This window comes from Perna viridis, chromosome 10, assembly GCF_037379345.1.
Source record: "Perna viridis isolate PV_CMFRI_1.1 ecotype Kerala chromosome 10, ASM3737934v1, whole genome shotgun sequence".
In the NCBI taxonomy this organism is placed as follows: Eukaryota; Metazoa; Mollusca; class Bivalvia; order Mytilida; family Mytilidae; genus Perna; species Perna viridis.
The window spans coordinates 12,845,699-12,867,216 of NC_142454.1; the positions used below are offsets into that span (position 1 = coordinate 12,845,699).

At 31.1% G+C, this 21,518-nt stretch overlaps 1 protein-coding gene across 6 annotated transcripts in view; it reads right to left on the reverse strand.

Annotated features, from left to right (window-relative positions):
- Positions 1–21,518, reverse strand: part of LOC148604577 (protocadherin-11 X-linked-like) — a 76,462-nt gene that overhangs the window by 21,337 nt on the left and 33,607 nt on the right. For 4 of the 6 annotated variants that reach the window (XM_088549046.1, XM_088549043.1, XM_088549045.1 and 1 more), the window contains 2 exons: positions 14,650–14,712; positions 13,849–13,986 (listed from right to left, as the gene is read on the reverse strand). The gene's annotated coding sequence lies outside the window, so the exon portion shown is untranslated. Of the gene's footprint in view, positions 1–2,467; positions 2,577–13,848; positions 13,987–14,649; positions 14,713–16,278; positions 16,408–21,518 lie in introns of those variants that run through there. The other 2 variants (XM_088549047.1, XM_088549048.1) reach the window with 2 other exon arrangements.

A 21,518-nucleotide genomic window follows, 5' to 3' on the forward strand; every position in this document is an offset into this window, starting at 1 on the left:
TTGGTTACACCATTAACCAAATGAGCCGTGGCCCTTTCTGAAGACTGCAGCATACCATTTACAAATTATCCTACAAAAAATTTTATTATGCAAGAAATGACTCCTTTAGATCTTTCCAACATTACCTATGAAATTTTCTTAAGGTGTTAATTTGCTGATGTTTTGTTGTAATTTGAGAAATATGTTTTTGTCATTGGGTAAAAGTGATCTTAGGACCCCTGGATAACTTTACAAGGAGTTGTATAGACTATCAAAAGCTCATTGACTTACCACTAACAATCTATGCCACCTGTAATTATTTCAAACCAGTTGTTAAAAGTAACCTACAATTATGAAACCTGTATTCACGACATAATTATAATAAAGTCTTACTCCATTACAGGTAATAAAGCTGATATTTCACAAACAAAATCTAAGACATACTTCTACATCTTCTACAGATGACAAACTGGAAAATTTCTGATCAAAATTTTGGTAACATAAGCCTGAATAAATTTTTTATTTTGTAAGTTAGAACCACAAATTTTTTTCTAGACATTTTTTGCAATCCAGTGCACTGGTGCATCAAAATTACATTTTCAGACCAGGTTGTGAAAATCCAGAATGACATACCAATTACTTCTTAAACTTCAAAACTAAGCATCAGAAGTAGGAACAGGTTTTTAGGAATTATGAGAGTAAAACAGTATGGAAATGGAATTGAAACAGCATGGAAAGGACATTTTTAATTGTATATTTTTGTGTTCATTTTGTCTTAGTTGTCCAACTACAAATCAAAATATGAGGTGACGAATTAATGAACCTTTTACAGATTCCAAGCTTCAATGTTTTATACATATAAGGTAGCAGTCACAGCTGGATACTAAGTCAACAGTACTAATACATGAATGTCCATCAAATTCTGTCAATTGCTTATTGAATTTTACTTCTTAGGTACAATAAACATTGATGTTTACAACAAAAAGAGGAGTTCCATGGCCGCACACCATCCAACTTCTATAAAAAGGACTATGCATTTCTACTCAAATCAATCATTGATTTTCACCCTTTGGCTGAATTGCCAATTAAAATTTGAAGTGTTTGAAAAGACTTTAACTACAAATGGCAGTTATTAGGTTTTAACTATAGTTCTCAAAAACATTTCTCAAAACTGATGGATATTTATTAGTGCAAACTTATAAAATTTATTGTTCGTCTTGTCAACAGACATTTATATCAAGCCTTATTAAATCTCTAGTACCTTGTGGATGAAATATGAAAATTCTGAAAAAAATATTTGTACATATACATCAATGACAAGTTACACAACTAGAATCTTTAGCATTCTATTTATAGAAGTTCACTTCTGAATCTGAAGGTCAAGGGGCTCATAACATTAACATTATCATAATTTTCAAAGAGCTAATACAACTTTCCCAAGAGAACTTCCTAAACAGTTCTCTAGATGCCAAAAAATTTTTTTTTTTAAATTTGAGGCACTCAAAAATGCAAGAAAACTGTTAATTACCAAAACTACTGTACATCAAAGTATTCTGACATCAAAGCTTTGAAAATAAATGCTTTCACTAATACCAGAAATAAAAGAAGGGTGAAAAACGAATAAAATTCTTACAGAATTTATATTTTGGGATATAAATATTTTGCAGTTTAAAACCATCAACCCAGTAATGGAAATCATTTAATTTATATCACCATCCTTTTCAAGAGAATTTATCATCAACTCTAATGCACCCCATCATAAAAATAATGATAAAAAATAAGCTTAATAAATTCCAGGCTTATTCAAATTTCTACCAGAAACCCTAATGTATCCTACATTAAAGAAATGATTAGTAGTAAGACTTTAAAACTTTCAGGCTTATTTCAATTTAGAAAACACTGTGAAGTAAAGTCAGTATAATTTAATCCTGATGTGAGAACATCTTCCACATGGGGAGGAGGAAACTTGTTCAGTGAAGACAGACACGATTAAACACTCTCTAAACTTTTCATCTTCAATTTAATATAAGTAATTTGCCAATGTCATTAATCGGAAATAGTTTCTTCAGAATCAAAGAAGTCAGTTGATTGCCAGTGATGCTTTCTATTCAATTTGCTTATTTCCTATGAAATGTAGCAATTTTGTTATGTATACAAACAGCATCTGTATTTATATGATATAAATTGAAAATTGGTTTTCACAAAGAAATTAAACATTTTTTTTACATTTTTTGTACATTCACAAAATTGTATCTAAAAGTAAAGTGAAAGAAAAGGAGCAGACACATAAACTAATAACTATAAAATATCTTACTGTTCTGTATTCCAAGATTTAATGAAGTCATTTTTTATTTTTTTTTAAATCGGTGATGAGTAATAATTACACTTAAAAGTTTCAGTCAAAAGTTGAAAGGTCAAACACACAGTACATCTTCATCAATACATATATCTTACTGATTTGATATCATATGGTACATAATACACTAACCTGAATTTTCTGACCATGTAAAAATATAACAGGAAACAGAACAAAACAGATTAACCACCATATCCATCTGAACGATTTAAACTTCTGAAGTTACTACTGCAATAGTGGGACCTCCCAAACAAAAATAAACTCAAAGAAAACTGATACTCATGTTTAATCAACCGATCAATCAAGGATCATTGATTAGAAATAAACTAAGTACAAAAATGGACGAATACTATCGTGGAAATCAGCATTTATTATTTCTTTTGCTTCTGATTAAAATCTATGTGACAAACAATCGTGATTTGTTTTGTGTTTGATCAAAAAGGAACTAATAAAAATAGAAACATAACAGATTTGCCTCTACAAAAGAACCATCAGACACCTTATAAAAACAGCCAGTGGTCAATTAATAATGAAGATGGAGTTAATCTGGAGTTTATTTTCTTAGGAAAGCAGGGTGACAAAAATTGCACCAAAGTGATAAAATGATAATCTTCTTAAATGCTCACTTGCAAAGTTTAAATATGTTTTCTTGTAAAAAAGTAATTTTCCGAGCCACTGGTTGTGACATCTTTATTGGTTTTGGGGATAAATCTATAAATCTCTGTATTCAAGGTTTTGTGACAGTTTTTGTCCGAAAAGATAGCAATGATTTTGTCCACTAAACCAAGTGACATAAAAATTCAGTCACAAATAATTAGTTCTTCAAGGTTCTGAGGAGACAATGTGCCCATTTAAGATGACTGAAATGAGAAAAGAAACCTGTTAACTTATTTGAAGTAAAAAAGTAGACCATTAAAGTAAGGAAAACAGGTATTCATCATAACATTTTACATTTACAAGTATAATGTTATGGACAAGAATAGCTTTAGCATCCATTTTATTGTCCATAAACACTTCTTTAATTCTTTTGTGTTTCCTAAACTTATACATTCACTGTACAAAGTATCAAGGTAATGAAATCTCATCTCATATAAATTATAACTCCACAATCCTTAAAGTCAAGCCACAACTTAAATACAAATCTCAAATAAAAAGTTTAAGAGTAAGTACTAGTGAATATTCATGGAAAGTACGAGTTCCTAACTTAAATTTATTTTATCTGAATATCAGGTGTCTGAAGGTGGAAAGGGAATAAATTTGGATATTGAGATTTAAGAATGACTGTACAGTTGTCAGATTGATGCGTCAAAGAATAAACAAAGAAACTTTAACATTAAACAGCATAACCATCCATGAAAAGTTTTCTGAGCTTAAAATCATGTTAACACAAAGCTTCCCACATCAAACAGGTAATATTATTCCACATTTCTGGAAAATCAATGACTGCCAACAAAAAGCAAACAAAACAATTACCAAATTTACAGTAATTTTGGTGCAACAGTCTATCAAAATACCGATGTTTACACAAACCAGGCGTAATTCTATTTAGACATTGATATTATAGCTATACATTAGCACCAACACATTCACCAAGTTTTTGTCAGTTTTCTGGATGCTGCAAATTAATTAGTATTACACATTCATAATTTCAGATGTAAGATACTACCAGCAATCTTGCCTCTTTTCTATCAAAGTTTACTTCAAAATAGATTAGTCATTTATTTTTACAGGCAGAAAAATTTTAAAGTCCCTCATCAAATCAAATACCTTAAAATCTACATTTTTTTCTTTAAAATACCTTTCATTTGTAATTGTTATGAACTTCACCCATACTTGCCATTTACTATGAACCTTTTCCCATTTAGTCTGAGTTGTCTTAATGTTTTCTTACCTTAATCACTTCAATTTACAGAAATATCAGCAATACTTTCAAAACAAAAAACCAAACTGAAGATGAAACATAGAGTAAAGAAAATGTTTTCAAAACTTAAATCATGGATATTTTTGTCAAAACAAAACAGTTACTGTTAGAATGTGTCTGTTATGATATATAGAGTTGATTGACATCAGACAATAGTCACCTGTATCCCATAATCAACACCTTAGTTTGTTTTGTTCTCAGCATTCAGGACCATAGATGTACATCTCAGATCTTTTCACACCATTCATGGACATAAATAAAAATCTTGAGCATTTTTGGAAAATGTTCAAATCAATCAATTCATCAGTGTACATTTATCTACATTAGTTTTCTATTATTTTAAATATTTACTAGAATAATGGTGTATTTGTACCTGTTTCTATAACAATCCCAATCAACCCTGTCAAAGAATAATACGAGGTGACGAAGGAATGAAAAAGTTCAATCACAAAAAAATCAGCAGTGGAAGGTATTCCAAAAGTTGTCCATTGCTTAGTTCTTTACACAGTCTTCCATTTTAAGACTTGTAGATTATTCATTAAAAATTGATAATGATTCTATTCTACTAAAATCAATTCAAAAATTTTAATTTAGGGCTTAACCAATTTCTGACATGAATTTTATCTGAGAAAACCTCTTTGTAAGTTTAATATAGTAATAGAGAAATCAAATATGGGTGAGGATGTGGATGGGAGGTCCCTTACAATATTTTATGTTGTTTTATGTATAGCCACATTGTGCATAGAAAGCCATCAAAACATGCATTATACACCCATTACAGTTTAACATCTAATACAACATACTTATTGACAAATAAAAAGTGCAATAAGAAGTTGGTGAATAAAATGGGTACAGCCTCAGTACATTGTACTACCATGATCAATCAGGTCTATGGTACAGAAATGGTCTAGTATTTTTTCTCATAAATAATCAAAGGTGCCCTGTAGTGCATGTTAACCACTAAAGTCTTTGTATTTAATATCAACAGTGGTTCAAGATAACCTTAGTTTTCACCAATTCACTGACTTTGACATACATTAAGTTTTTTCTTCATTACTTGTAGTCTAACTTAAATATATGTACAGATTTTAAAATACTATATAAATGTACATATATGAAATCATTACTTGATATTTTAAAGGCTAACACTGACAGCAAACTAAAGGTGTCAAGATTTATCGAGGCCTTGAATCTTGAACAGGTTCATTGGTCACAAAAACACTATACATTGAGTCCCTTGTTTTCTGGAGAAACAGTTTACTACTTCATCAGTGAAATCTAAGATAAAAGAAACATTTACCAGCATTTAGGAGATCAGTAACATGTAAGCAGCAGATCTGGGAATTGGTAATTGGATCTTACAGCACTTTTTAAAACACTTTTGGGTATTCTGTACCCTAGATGTGTATCTGATCTATTTTTCACTGCTTTTGATCATTTTTGCCGATACATTTAGCTACATTAGTGGATATCTTAAGAAACTCAAATACCATGAAATTTACATCAATAAATGCCAAATAACCATGTCTTTTTCAAAAAGAAAAGACCATGTGTGAAATAGATCAGGAGATACTCTATCAGATTGTTAATTTCAAATGAGTCTTTCACAACAAGAGTTTAATGGTCCATTGTGTTACTTCCAAGCCAGATAGGGGTAATGTATAGGCTTCAGGAGTGAGACCATTGTGAATAGGCCCTAAGATGATAGAGATAGGGCTGTAATAACAGGGTACATAGTACACCATCATATGATGTAACACAACATTAGCTTTTCAGGGACCAATAGAGCTGATTTAAACTGACACAGTGATTTTCTTACAGTAAACCACAATTCTTAAAGAAACAATTATTGATCTGATGATTAAGCAAAAAAGTGACCTCCCTTCACCATAACACAATCTACATTTTATAGTCATGATAGTAAAAAATGTATTTTTTTATTTAAATTATTACACAAAACTTATCCAATATTTTTTTTTTTAAGAAAGAGGTAAAAGATGTTTAGTAAAGATGCCCAAATGGCCAGTATTACATGACTTTTGACACGAACACAAATTAAATTGCTACTAATTGTAAAATGTGTACAAATTTGTAATACGTGTTAGGAAGTGGTATAGGACTTAGAATTCTGGTATCCAAGCTGATAAAGGAAGTGGTATAGGACTTAGAATTCTGGTATCCAAGCTGATAAAGGAAGTGGTATAGGACTTAGAATTCTGGTATCCAAGCTGATAAAGGAAGTGGTATAGGACTTAGAATTCTGGTATCCAAGCTGATAAAGGAAGTGGTGTAGGACTTAGAATTCTGGTATCCAAGCTCATAAACTTGATACAAAAGAAAATTTAATAGAATAAGGTCTAATAAACTAATAAAAAACACTTAAACAGACTTAAACTAACTTATACAGAGAGATCTGTTGAATGGCAGTTTGATGGAACATGATTGATAAAAGTAAAAGGACTAAACTGTGTACAGACAAAAGGATAAATAACTTAACATCGAAATGCACTTTTATAGACTTTGTAAAGACGGATTGTGTATTGACACTTAACTAACAAGTCTTGGCCCATTGTCTTTCTTGTTACAACAACAATATATTAGTATAAGACAAGGTGCTGTGATCACAGAGTGAGATAATAGGGTTTACATGGAGTTCTATACCTAAAACACTTTGTCACAACTCAACCTTGTCTAGTCATTTGTCAAATTATGTAGTGTTTGTAATAAATATATAGAAGTTCTGTATAATGTCTAAATTTGATTGTCGTCCTCTTCAAGTTTTAAGAATATAATTAATCTTCACCTTAGAATGGTACTGCAGTAATCAGTTGCCATGAACAATAATAAACTAACCTGAATGTTTTTTTACCAATTTCAAACTTGCCTTACCAATCATCTATACATACCGGTAGTGACATTCAGACAATGGCTTAGTTACTGGCTCCTTAAGTAGAACATTAAATTGTATAATAAAACTATCTGTATTATGTGACCATAATTTTGCCTTCTATTGGAAGGTTCACTGTAGCTACCTGTGTCTGAATACTGAATAACTTAAAAATGTTTTTGTGAAGAGCTGATGTGTTTCTTACTGAAGAACCATACAAGTCTTTCAAAAGATTATAGTAAGTTTGAAGCTTCTCAAATCAGTCTAATTTTTTTTTTTATAAATGTTAACTTAAGATGGCCTGTTTTATCAAAATTATGGCTGGCAAAGTTCAAATTCTCTGTGTAATGAGTTATGTTACATAAACTATGGGACCTCTGTCCAGATATTTACAGAATATTGATACAAGTCAACAAAAAACTAAAATGGCTGGTGTTTTGGTGACAAAGAAAAAATTAAGGACTGCCATAATATTAGACAGACAATGTTTAATATTTATGACAGGTCATGAAATAAACAGTCCATAACATCTTCCTCAGCTGACTAAACAAGCATTGGCTTATTGTTATAACTTGACATAATATATATAAAACATATTCTGACTTATGTAGCCATACATGTATATGTAGTCATCTTTCTGTAGGATTAACCAATATCATGATCCTCAGCAAATTAAAACGCATGTCATGAATACACATGAAGATTTATTTAAGTTTTGTGCTCACTAATGACCAAAAAAGCCTACTTTTCTACATGTGAATGTCCTATTTTATTTACGAAGTCATGAATTTATTCTGTCATAAATTTTTTGTGCTGTCTTAAAAAATCCTACATGATGACAAATGTACAAGTCCTGTATTCTTCTCCAAAAAAACATATTGTAGCTCATTTACATGTAAATTACCATAGTTATACACCACTTCTAATCAAACTTTTAAGTTTTTATGTTTTATGAACTATGTTAGTATGTACGTCTTTTATCCTATATCTGTTATTCCCTGATTACAGAATCTTCAGCCACACATGAATTCTCTGGCTATATAAAGGTTTTACAGAAAATATCACGAAAAATATGAACATGATTTATACCAGATATTTATAGGTTAGACATCTATGATCAGGATTAACTAATAAACAACATATTGTCATATGTTTTGTTCTAAAGTTGAGAAACCATTTTTTTTACTCCTTTCTTTCAGTTTCCCAGAACAAACATAAAAAAATGACCTAATTATAAATTTGAAAGTATAATTAATGCAAATGAAGAAGGCCATACCTGAAATAGGTGTCAATATCCATACTTGTTCAAGAAATAAAATCAAATGATTGTGAAATGAAGAGAACATCAGGTCATAATTACATATCAAATAATTATTCACACAAAACATTGGAAGTTTCTGTACAACATTTAATAGCCAACAAATGACACAATTTATTGCAAATTTAACAACAATGGTCTTAAATTCTTGTATTTTATTGCTTGATCTATTAATTTTCAAAGAAATTTGATTAATTTTATGTTCTGTTGTTTACTTTCATCTAATTGATAAGATTATTATCAATTTATATTATAGGTGGTCTATTCTTGGATTATCTCCCCTGGAAGAACTGTTAGTTCAGTTATAGGGCCTGTAAAAACAAGATTCATATCTTAATATTTTTTTACCTTTTATGTTTAGGGCTATATCTGCAGGAAATTCTATTAAAATATTTCTGATTGTGATCTTGAATGTTAAAGGTACAATAGATTTCACAGGTTGGAAAACCATTGAGGAGGGAAGAACAAAGTTTATGTTGTCAATTTAGACCCCCTGAGGTGTGGTTTCAACATGACTTATGTCCCCTGACCAATCATAAAAACACATTTAATTTACTACTAATGAAGTTTCTCCACTTAATTTATGCTAAAATGAACAAATATAACTTCAATTTAGAGCTGCAAAGAAAATGTTTAAAATGATTAGACACGAGTCCTCACAATTGAGAAGAATTTCAATATCCTTTTTCATTAGACAACTTTCATTTCAATATTTGAAAATAAAAAAAAAAGGCATGTCATGTCAAAGTATTAGGCATTTGTTAATTTCACGAATATCAAATGCAAAGAAATGTCTCACCTACAATAGAATATGGAATGTGGCACTATCTCAATAAAAGAAATTCCAAAAGAGTAGTTTATAGGTGATGAAGGACTGACAATTTCCTTGGATTATGAATATGAGTACTGAAACTCACAACAATAGCCTAGAAAAAATGAAAGTAACCCATCCTGTAACATTTAACATAAGAATATGGGGAGGAAAACCAAGCACTCAGAGCAAACCTTCATAAAGCCATGATAATACCTAAGGTAATGGGTTTTTTTTTACCATAAAAACATGTTGTGCCAGTACTTAAATGTTTTTCTGGTCATGTCAAACAAAAAAATCATAAAACAGACTTCTAAAATTTTAAGAAGTTCAATCGCCATGCTACACCCACCCACAATGGTTGACTTCAGCAGACTCTAAAATTGAGATATAATTTCAATCACATACCAAAAATTAAGCCTTGTACCAGATGACACAATCTAATTAAAATACTTCTAATTACTTTCTAATTCATTTAAACCAAAGCAACCAAGCAGACTTTCTCTCTGCAGGAAACCAAGAATCATTTTCATTATGCCTATTCACTAACAGAAACAGCCTTACCATTATTTGGTAAACTTGTTTCATTAAATGAGCTCAGTTCTGTGCTGATTATCACAGTTATCCAATGTATTTGACTCTAGCAGTGAACCCTGAGTTTCAATTTGATTAATGTTAAGCTAAGAAGAATCCAATTTTACAGTTGATGCTTCAGTTTCAAAACATTTTGGTAATAAATTACACCTAACACTTCAAAGAACTGATGTACATTACATGGTAAAAATGACAAATGTAAAGATTACAGAAACATTTGTAGAGTTCACAATTTTCAGACTTTATGAGAGGTTCTGCAATCACTAACTGACAGTAAATAATGATACATAGATACCATAAACTAAATATTATGTTGCTAACTTGTGTTGAATACCTACCACTGATTCATTATTTACATAACAGTTGGTAAAAAAACATGAAGTTGCACATTTTGTCCTGCTAGGTAAACCCAAACCCAAATCATAGTTGATGAAAGAACAACCAAAACTGCTTCATCTACCAGTATATGAAGCCACACAACAAATTTAAAATTAATGCATCCCATAATTGCAATGAAATTCAAATGGACGGACTAGGTGGTTGTAATATACCATCAACTCACTAAGAAAATGACACAAAAATTGTGGAGATTTTATTTACTCTTCACTAGTGATTTATCTTAAATTTTCACTGGCGATTTTTCTTTCAATTTCATTATTTTTTAAAACCTGCTTGGGAAGTTTTTTTTCTGCTTAAAATAATTTTTTGCATCAATAAGCGGAACCTACAAAAATGAGGTAACTTGAAGGAAAATATTAACTAGGGGTATTTTAAACTGAAAAAAAAAAAACAAATCAAAAAGTTTACAAGGATAAAAAACTAGTGTCTACAAAAGGGAGGTAAAACTACCCTAACACCTTGTAAATGGCTTAGTCACATTTTTTTCCATTATCCACTTAAACTATTTAGATTATGTACTTTGATCCTATTGTCCACTATAGGTAAACAGGACATGATAGTAACAATATAATACAGAAAATTGTCCTTAAAACTTCATCTGAACTTTTATAAATTACCCTTTATCTCAGTAGGGAACCATCAACCTGTTCAAGGCTCATATCATTAAAAAGTAAAAATTCAATTTTATTTTACTTTACTTAAAAGCAAAGTGAAATTCTTTATAATTACTCTGACAATATAGCTTCTGACCTTTTAACACTTTACTCTGCTTCTAAATGTTTGCAGGAGACAAAAAAAATCGTCAAATATGTACACGGACCCTCATTTAACTGTCATCATTTTTTGTTGAGAATAAAAAAAGATTTTCTTTTCTAATTGATCTATATCTTATCTTCTCATAAATGCCAATATCATATTTTTGGCATAGTCATACAGTAACTTTTACAAAACCTAAGGAGCAAAGAGCAAAATGACCATGAGTTAGAACAAAGAGTTTTCTACACTAGGCATAAGACTGTGGTCTACTATATTGTGTATGTTTAACCCTCATTGGAATTCTTAAAAAGCATACCTATCAAGTTTCGTCAGATTTTTATGTTTAGATCAAGGATTGCTTTTAATATTTGACCAAGTTAAGGGAAATAACCAACTTTTGGACAGATTACGCTTCATGAACAGCTAAGTGGTTTATGAACAACAAAGTTGGTTACACAAGCATAACTATGTCAAAAATTAGTAACAATCCTTATAATTGAATTTCTTACCAATTCCTGTCTAAATTAAGATCAGTCCTTTCATCAAAGCATTATTTAGTTTGGAATTATTTGAATTGTGGACTGCAGACTGATGGGACATTAATGATGTCACAGTATCAAGTTTGTTAAAGGAAAATAACTGATTTTGCCCAAAAAGAAATAAACAATCAAGTTCAATCAATCAGAATTAAGACTAACAATACTGATACTATGTGAAATACTTAACTTATATTTCAAATTTCATAAACCAAATTTGTAAAATTGTGAGTCAACAAAACAGATGGATGATCAGGAATCATAAATCTAATATAAACACTTTGATATTTATAATCATTTGTCTTCCCACCCCATCATTCACACATGTAACATTGTCTTAGATATTATTTTAAGTATTAGAACAAGATAGATGAATTAGGATGTAATAATTCTCTTTTGTGGCAAAGGTTTCACTTAGATAGCAATCTGCTTTATGTACATATGAACTTTCTACTAAAAAGTCAAACAAAAATTTGAATATTAAATATGCTACCAACCCCTTGAAGATACATTACTCATTCTAACCCAAAGGACTCAAAACATATAAAAACAATACTTTCTTTTTTATCAATATTTATGAGGGAGTGGCTCATTATTGCAGACAAAACAAATCACATCAGAAAATAAAACTTGACCTCTGTAATCTCTGTCAAAAGTATCTGATTCTGTTTATTTCCTATTGAAATAAAGAAGACATTAAATTCTTAAGCTGTATAAATTACAGACAGACTTAATTACTTCTATCTTTTTAAAATATTACCTAAGAAGGTAGTTGGCATACATAAGAAATATTTACATAATTTGAGGGCTAACTTATACAACTAAAATGAAGAAACATTTCACAGAAGTACATGTTACATTTTTGAACACATGAATAAACACATTTGCAGAGCTATTATTGTGATTTCTATTTTTCTGCTAGATTCATTACAATGATGACATCAACATTATTTGATGGAGTAAATCTCAAAATTTCCTATAGAATTTTGTTCTTTAAAAAACCAAATCAAGAGAGACAATGTTATTTCAGACCCTTCAACTGAAATACAAAGTGACAGAGAAATATACATATTACCTCTGTTTTTTTCAAAAAGAAAATCCATTAGGAATATATAATATTCAAAAACAACTTACCAAAATTTCTAGACCACAGCTATATTACTAACTAAGCCACAGATTTTAAAACATCTAAATCCTCTTAATCCAAAAAAAAAAAATGACTACAGTAATATCAAGATAGTGAATGGTTTAAGTAAATGGTATCTCTTCACTGAATGAATTAACCATTACTAAAACATTTGGTTAACATCACTTCCCCACAAAAATATTTACATTCTTTTTAGATGCCCCCAGTTCATGAAAAGGCCATAAAATTGAATTTCATTGTAAAACTCATAAAAATACCTGTGAGAGGTTACATAACGATTTGTCAGGTATCATGTCCATTTCTATAGGTACATTTTGATACTGACACCTTGTTAATACACACAGCATCAAAGGGGAATTAATCAGGTGTGCCCTGTCACACGTCAATCCATACTATGTTACAATGAGGGACTAGGTCCTTAACTATTGAGACTGGAACCTCAAGCTACCCCGGTAATTATCTGGGGTAATCATGTATTCGTTTTAATTTCCTATCCAATTAAAAGCAGTTAATGACACTGCTGTGTTTACAAACTTTTTACATGTCAAGTCAATAATCATTTAATGTACACCACCATACAGCTTTAGTCCCATGCAGAACTACTGTTTAATGTATTTTTTTCCTTATAAACCTTTTTTTTATGAATTTACTCATGAAAAGATAACAGTTGTTAACTTTTTTTTATATTTTCAAGATTATAATGTAAACTGATGAAAACCATTAATTTTGTGCTGTTATACTTGCACTGCCTGAACAGGAAACCAATACTGTACACTAACAGTGTATGCTTCATCTATATAAAGCCACAAACCAAATAAGAAATCAATTTGTCCCAGGGAGCCAAGATAATTGTGACTGAGAATGAAAAAGGACAAGGAGATTCCAATATACCACTCACTTGGTGAGTGAGGGTAAAAAAAAATCACAGAGAAGTTGTATTTTTACAACCTCTAAAAAACATAACAATTGATTTACTAGTACAATTGTACAATTGTACACTTGGCTGTTTTTCCCTATTACCCCCTTATGTGACAATCAGCATCTAGCTTTATCAGTAAGTGTATGATGGAATTATTTTACTATTTTGATTTTTAAGGTAAATACATATTCTATGACATCCTTAGATAAACATGATTAAACTTACCTGTAAAATCAGCAGGTGACCATTTTAAAACAATGGAGTAAAGTGATTCTCTCAGGTGTCAAGTATCTACACATCAATAAGTACCAATCATACTTCACTTATCTCACCCAGGGCCATGTTTTATACCAGTTTTTTAACCTGTGTAAATAAAATAAATTCAGCTACTGATATACCTAGCAGAACTGTATGTAGTCTGTAGGTACAATAATTCTGTATTCGACACATGCTAACCACAGAAAACTGGACTAGAAATGCAGCCCTCTTTTTTCTTGGAATGGTAAGGGTCCACTACATTTTATCACAGCTATTTTCTGAATGTCTAAGTATGTTTAATCAAATAGATAGAAGTTATTGTAGATACAGAGAAAGCTAGCATTCCTTCTCTGAAAATGAAAGTTTTATTCAAACAACATGACATTAAGAACAAACAATGTGCAAGTAAAGATTTTATTGTTGTCTTGAAGACTTTTATATAACAATAAAATCAGGGTTTTAAATAAATAAGAAGTTTATATGATGATGCATTTGTTAACTACATTTCTTGATCAAGTAGTAGTATAGACTTATATATTGGATCTATCACAATCCAACTGAAAATGTCACATTTAAATCAGAAATTGAGGAAAAAAGAATATTTAAGAATGACCCATTGCTTTGCTGATAAGTTTAACGAATGAATGTTAAAATAATGAATACAACCAAACCTCAGTAAAAAAGTAAAGAAGACAATTTTCTTGGTTTACAATCAACGTTACCATCCATCATACAGACAAGAATTCTATCAAACTAAGATTAACTTACAGTTCTGGGATGTTAGGTCTTCAATATTTCTCCATAAATCAGAGATCACTGACACTCACTAATCTGAAAATAAAATGACAAATCATACATATAATATATACCTTCATATCTTACTGATCAGAACATAAAATATTTTTATGATTGTCATCTCACATTTTAGTTGATTTATTTTTCTTCAGTCTTCATGTCATAGACACACTCCACTTTCAGGAGACAAGTATTTATATGAAATTATTTATAATTAGAAAACTTTCTAGGGTTAAAAGTATTTTTTTAATGTTTTACAAGTTTTCAGTATTAAAGCTGGAATATTTTTCAATGCCTATTTGACTTCCATGTAATAGTGAAAGGAAATCAACATTTTTGTTATTAGTATATAATAATTTAGCCCAATTCTAAACCTGCAATGTCAATGTGAAACATGTTTTTTTTAAAAGAAAAAATATTCTCAGAGGATATGAAATACAAATTTTAGACACGTTTCAGGAAATTTAAATTTCACTTAGTTTCTCTGCTTGCAATTCTATACATAACAAAGCTATGGATTACTTCCTTTAGTATTTTACTATAAGATCACCTACATGTACTTCTGATACACAACTTTCATAAGATGTTTCATGATACCAAGTAATCTACTGAACAGAAAGGCTTTGTTTACAAAGTTAACAGACAAAACAATGGGACTAAAGAGTCAATTAGGTTTCCTTTAGAACATTTTTTTTTTATATAGGCCAAAGATAAAGACAGGCCACAGACAGAGATTGGCAGGTTGCTGTAAAGTAAAAAAAAAACACCAAGTAGGTAAACTGGAAGTAGAAGATCGACTAATCATGATATGGGACCCTATACTGAAGTTGCGTGTCCATTATCTATTGGCTGTCATTTAAAGTTGTTGAACACATGAACATTTTAAACATGCATTTATGCACAGAAAACCAAGCAAGTCATGAAATATCAACCCTGGTGCTCCTAAAGAGTCACAGATACTAACCATAGCAGTACACAAAAGGACCAATTAAAATCTTTTTAAAATACTTCCAATTCCAAGATGACTTTAAAGTTCCCACATTTAAGAGCTGCAATACAATATTTATCCTTTTGAAAACATGAACTTAACAGTTATGTTTAATTTCCTTAGCTTTATATAAAGAGAGGGTTAAACATCAAGCTGTGGTACTCACTTATTCCTCTGTAACTGAGGGTAAATATTATAAAATGTTGACAAATGTCACTACATATAGTTGATCAAATCAAAAACAAACACTTAAGATACATGACCTCCTTTCATCCTTCTGGACTTCAACTCAAAAGCCAAATATCTCAGCTATATAGATTACATACCTTTAAAGGAAATAGTTAACTGAGATATATGAGTAAAATTATTATTTTCATTCAAATTTTAATTGACGAAAATAAGTCAAAAGAGTTCTTCTAATTCTAAAATTTAAAAAATAGACTTCAAGTAATAGGGTCTATGAGGACCAACTGGCAAAATAACATTAGGCTTCAAATACAGGGTGCCAGATGTACAAGACCCAATATGAGAACCCATTCATTTTAAGAACAAGATTGCCTGAGAACCTAGTCTTCAAGTTATCTCAAAGAATGATCAACTATAATAAACCGTACCTGGTTCACAGTCTCAACTCCTGACAAGGAAACCCAGAATGAAAGTTAATAGAAGCTACTGTTATTTAACACTGACAAATCATCTTGTCTACAGATGTACAACTCAGCATATCTTTTTCAGTTCCCAATAACACCAAAACCACAATTAGTAATGATATAACAATTGAGCAATCCTAAAGACATTTTTGACAATTTTCTTATAATCATTTAAGACAGATCTTCAATTTTTTTTTCAACAAAGTTTACCATAAGATTAAACTTCTTTTACAACTTGATACATCATGATCCAACTGTTTTGCAATCCATGGACAAATATTGACATACTGGGGAATCGTCGTGGAGAGTTTGTCCCATGTATTGACAACTATGTCTGAACTAAAGAGACAAATATGACAGACTATATCCCTTCCACTTACCATCTCCATTATACAGAGGACTACCCCACTTTATCTAAAACAGTACCATGTTTGGAATAGGGTCATTAATTTTACTATCTGTTCATAATTAAATCCCCTGCATTACATGTAACAAGCTGTCTGCCATACATCAGTGGTATGTTAAATGTCAAAGACCAGGAATAACAGGTAAAAGTACACAGCCTGGTCATCATACAAATATCTTTCTCATCATTGTCAGTGCTGAAAATCAAATCAAAGTCAATCTTATCCAGATTATATGATAAAGAGCATTACATACTACAAAGGCAGCTGAATGCATATTATTCCCTTGCAGTTAAATTAGCACAGCATCTTAAACCTCTGACCTAAAAAGTAGTGGACATCCATCTCAACATGCTGATCGATTTTTTTCCCCTGCCCACAAACATTTTGGAATTATTTGCAAAAATCTGACTTGACCACTATGGTCTATTTCTAATAACAGTGGTGATGTTTTTTTTTTTTTACCAGATCACAGTTGTTGTTGAAGATAAGAAACTTTAATGTTAGTTTGATTAGATAAAATTTAATGGTTTCAGATTTCAGCCTTTAAAAATCGGGAACATAAAAATTGGCAAAAATTCCATTTAAGGGGCAACAACTCCAACATTTGTGAAAAATCTTTATGAAAATTTTGGCATAGGTCCGTCTCACCATGCTGATCAATTTTATCCTATCAGATTTTAGCTTAACCCATGGGTTTTTGAGTTGTTTAAACAAAACTTCAATTTGACCCCTATAGTCTATTTTAAAAAACAGTGGCCATGATTTTGCTGGATCAAAAATCCACACACACACACACTGATTGTTAAGGATATCCTAAGTAACATTCAAGCAAAGTTTGGTTACAATCTATCCAGTGTTTCATAGGAGATGTTTGAAAAAATTACAGGTAACAACATATAGTAATGACATTCGTCACATGGCCCTTTTGCCAGGTGAGATAAAAAGGGATGATAGAAAGTTGTCAAATACTTTCAGAAACTTCAAATTGAGTACACTATGAGGTTTAACATGAAAACCAAGCCCAGGTTTCATAAAAAAAAAAAAAAAAAATCAACTCAAATGTTACTCAAATCTTTGCTTCAAGCTATCCAACAGGTCAAAATTTAGCATTTTAAGAAATTCCAAAGTTGAGATTTTTAATTAACCGGCCCAAGACCTTGTTTTGTTTTCCTGACTTTTTTAAAACATAATATCCTGTAAGTGAACTCAAAACTTTCATCCTACCTGTTAATTCAATTTTATCTCCTGAAAAGGTTAAAACTTCTTAACTTAACAGAAACTTAAATCCCTTCCACAAACCGGTGACTTTGCCAAGTAAAGATCAGCTGCCCTACGGAGACAATTATCACATTCCAGGGAATACACTTAAAACTTGATGTCTGTTTCTTTATTGTTACAGGGTGAAAATAACAGTGTTTCACACCTGCTTAAACACCTTAAAGCAGCCTTAATGACAACCTCCTTAACAAGTCTTCATTTATCCACTGGTCTTAATCACTACCAACTTCCTCAATCTAGCCCCGCCCACTAAAGAAAGGCAACAGAAAGTTTACCAGTTTTTTAAGTGTTCATTATAATATGATTTCTGAACTAGCTTATTCCAATGTGACTCAAATCAGTAGTTAGTGCAAAATGAATCACATAACTTTTAATCCGTTAGAAAGGGAGGGAGACAGGTCATCATTGCATCCCAACCCTCCTTTTCTCTGTAATTAGGACTAATAAAAACCAGCAACTGTTTTTGTACTATGCAATACTTTCAAAAGAGAACATGACAAAAATTCTTTTTCTTAACTTACATTATAACTGAATGAATAAAAGCTTTAAGTTGAATACAAAGAAGTTATTGACTTAAATCATTTGTCAGATTGAGCAACTGCACTACAAGTATTACCAATAATTACTGACAATTTCAGTTTGAATAGATGCAATCCAATTCATTAATTTTTAATTTGTTCAAATCTTGTCAACCTGACAACAGGAGACTCGTATCTTGATAGACAAGAAGTCATTTCAAAATCGCTTACTCTAAATTTAAATTTAAAATGTCATTTCTACCCCTAATTAACTGAATGGCAAGTGACATATTATGAATTATTACTCATATATTTAGTTATTCAATAAGAAGGAAATATAGGAAGTAATACAATTTAGGATTATTGCCAGAAATTCACTTGAAACTACATGTCTTCTTACTATATACCAAGTTCCTTAAAATTCTGTTTAATAATTTGAAAGGAGTTGTAATACTAAGGCTTCTTCAGGAAACTAAGACCAAAGGGGCAAAACTCCATAGGGATCATAATTTCCTTGTAAGGTCTCACTAACCACTTCTAATGTATCCATTACTTTACATGTTAAAAAAGTCATTTTCAAAGTCTCACTGTGAATTCCCAGGACAAATGATATCTTAAAGTTGCATACCGTTGTGAAGCTTGAAAGATAAGGCTTTCAATATCATTATGCTAATGGTACGATGATTGTAGAAATTCTTCTCAAAATTTACTTGCATAAATGATAATAAAAATCCACATTTTTACCTTTTCTGCTAACTGACAGCAAGGAGGCAAATTACTCACAAATGTAAATAATATTCAAACACTTTAGTAGTAAATTACAAATACGATTTTAAAGTGCACATTCTCAGCATTATTTTGACTACTTTTTATCAGAATACACACAAATAATGCACTTACAATGCATAGATCTAGAGGGGGGGGGGGGGATGGCCATTCGACCCGGAAGTGGTTAGTGAGACCTAAATTACACAACAAAATATTGTCTCCCTTCTACATACAAATTCTGTGAAATTCTGTTCAGTAGTTTGATAAGAGTTGCAGTCATGTACATGTAGTACTGAAAATTTAAGTTCTAATTTCATAAAAATTAAATTAAAGAGAGATAAAATTTCCTGGTAATATGCTAATCTGTATACTGTCTTTCTACCACTTGCCATATTTTGTGAAATTCTGTTCAGGAGTTTTAGAGGAGTTGAAATGACAAAATGAGAACTGATAGAAGGACATGTTAAAAACATTATACCATCTGCAATTTTCAGACCTGATCTTATGAGGTCAACAGAGTGGTAATTGGTAAACAGTAATATCCGGATTTGAAAAAGCGTAAGAAAATCAGGTGTGAATTTTGGGGTATAAAACAATATTGTATTGGTGCATGAGTGCCACAGTCTCTGAGTTTTGCTGATTATAATCAACATAGCCAACAGCAAAGACACCATACCAAAGTCTTCCAAGTTAAATTCAGACAAGTTACCATGGGTTGCTAAAGCCATCAGACGAAACAACACACCATCATTACCAGATCATTACATGCAGACAACAAACTATGAGCACCTTATTTTGAAAAAAAAATGCATACAAGGAAAACCAAGGCAGTAAACCCATAAATTTTGGGAATAGAAATGCAGGTGAATAAACCAGTGCCGAACTTGTATATGGTCCTAAACTACAAACTGACAGAGAGATGTTTTTTGCAGGACCACTAAGCTCTTGGCACTTTAGGATCAACCATTGGCCTAAAAATCTTGTGTATAAGGAAACTATGACATGTATTCCCAAGGATGTACCTAATCAATCAATCATACTGGACAATTGTCAACAACACAATGCAGAACTGTAGGGGATGTTTCTATGAATTTCTCATCAATTGTCAGAAAACAAATTTCCTCTGTCCATTTCTGTTTACACAATACATCATTCCTTCTGCACGCTAATGAAATTCTGTCCAAAAATAACATTTCTAAATTAGTTTAATATCCTAAGGCAAGGATAATTGATAATCAAAGTACTAGATATCAGCCCATCAAGTTTGATGAATTGTACATGGTCAATGTTGGTCAGTGGTTAAAGCCATCTGGTCAGCAGCATACCAGCATTACAGGATAATTGTTTTGTGTATTGCCATGTCACTGATAAGTCTATTTATCTAACACAATGTAAATATTTATGTTCCCACCTCCCAGTAGCTGTGTTTGTTGACCTATAGATAGGGTTAAAAGGATGTTTGATCAGTTTACATTGGACATAATTTCTACTGCTGAAGCTACTTTTGCTGTCCATGCCATTTCAAACTAGATTAAGTTGACCTTGTGATCCCATATACTTCCATGAATCAAATATTCTGACTAACTCCAAATGGTGTGGTGTGTATTTTTAAGTGGTATCATAAGTGTGTATAGATTTTTAAGATTCTTTCTGCAGTTATGAATGTTGATTCAGGCCCGGACCCCTCAAACCTTTAAAGGTACTTAAGTATAAGAATACTTCTGAACTTCCATGGTAACTACACTAAGGATTTACTTCCATGGTAACTAAACTAAGGATTTACTTTAATATCATGATAAAACAAACTAAAGTATTCACAGATATGTGCATTCAGCAATACTATATTACCAGTGATGGTTCCAGAGAATCCCCCAAAGGGAGGGGGAGGGGGCAACCAGAGGACTCACAAAAAAATCCTTGATACACACATGTAAAGTATGCATTTACACACAAAAAATACCCACTATTTTAAAAAAATTTGCAAATTGATTTTTTTTTTTTTGGGGAGGGGTGTCCCAGGCCCCCCTTCAGTTGACCTATGATTCCTTCACCAAACTAAACAGGCACTTCAATGGAGGATCTGACAAACACATTGATTTTTCAAAAACTAATCTTGCACTAAATATACATTTTTCTCTAATAATTCAAAAATAATTTCTTTACAAAAGATGAGAAGTGAATTTTTGAGTCGAAATAGCTGGTTTTGGGAATTTTAAGGGAAAATTAGGGGAAA